Source organism: Capsicum annuum, chromosome 5 (assembly GCF_002878395.1).
Source record: "Capsicum annuum cultivar UCD-10X-F1 chromosome 5, UCD10Xv1.1, whole genome shotgun sequence".
Lineage (NCBI taxonomy): Eukaryota > Viridiplantae > Streptophyta > Magnoliopsida > Solanales > Solanaceae > Capsicum > Capsicum annuum.
The window spans coordinates 192674261-192675309 of NC_061115.1; positions in this window are offsets into that span (position 1 = coordinate 192674261).

Genomic DNA, 1049 nt, shown 5'->3' on the forward strand with positions numbered 1-1049 from the left:
TAGTATCACCCCTGGTAGCATGCTTAAGAAGCTAGTAACTTGAAATCTTTGCAAGGGTAAAAAATTACTTAGCTTCACATTTACTTCTAAACTTTGATGTTCCTTAAATTGATATTTCTGACCCTGAGACTTGGTTTTTAAAGTTGATTCACATTCAGGGATGTAAGGAAGGTGTCGTAGAGATGTTTTGGATTTTTTAGACAAGGGATGGAATGTGTTAGGATGTCGGAAACAGTGGCCCGACACGAAGTCATTGCATCGCGTTGATAAAATAATAGATCGACGCGATATTGACGCGTCACATCGGGTATCACATTGAGTGCCCAGTTCGTATTTTCTTTTAAATTTTGGGTCATGAGGGTTATTTTATTCTATTTCCCCTCATCTAAACTCAGTTATAACATGAAATTAAAATTTTTTTAGGGCCAAATAATTAGAAACTACTCATATTCTCTTAAATCAAAACCCTAATATTTTTCCCAAAGATTAAGAGTTCATCCATAAGGTCATGAATTCCAAAAACTTAATCAAGATTCGGGTTTCCACTCTCCCTCCTAAGGAAGCTAAGGTACATAGGGTTGTCCTAATATCATGGGCATTATTTTGCTATGAATTTAAACATGTTTTTAATAGTTATTTAAGTATGTATACAATTATAGGTGTGGCATTTTCAATTTTAACAAAAAGCATGCATTGTGTAAAAGTTTTGAGAAGAATATTGAAAGATCATGGGGTTGCTTTTATTATAAATCTTGAATGTTGAATTTGTGGACATGTGCTTTGGATTTTGGAAAGGCGTTGAGAATATAAGTTGCAAATCTTATAATCCCCATGATGATATTTATATACCCGCATATGATACAAATGTTAATCTATTGAGAGCATGAGTTTTAAAGGCCCCTTTTTGATCATAAAAAATTGTGTTTAGCAAATGTTGTTCTACTTTATAAATGATGAAAATTTCTTGATTATTGAAATTTTGGGAATCAATATGCATGTGTTGAATGAAATGAAATCCTACTGGTATTCATATAAATAATTTGCATAAG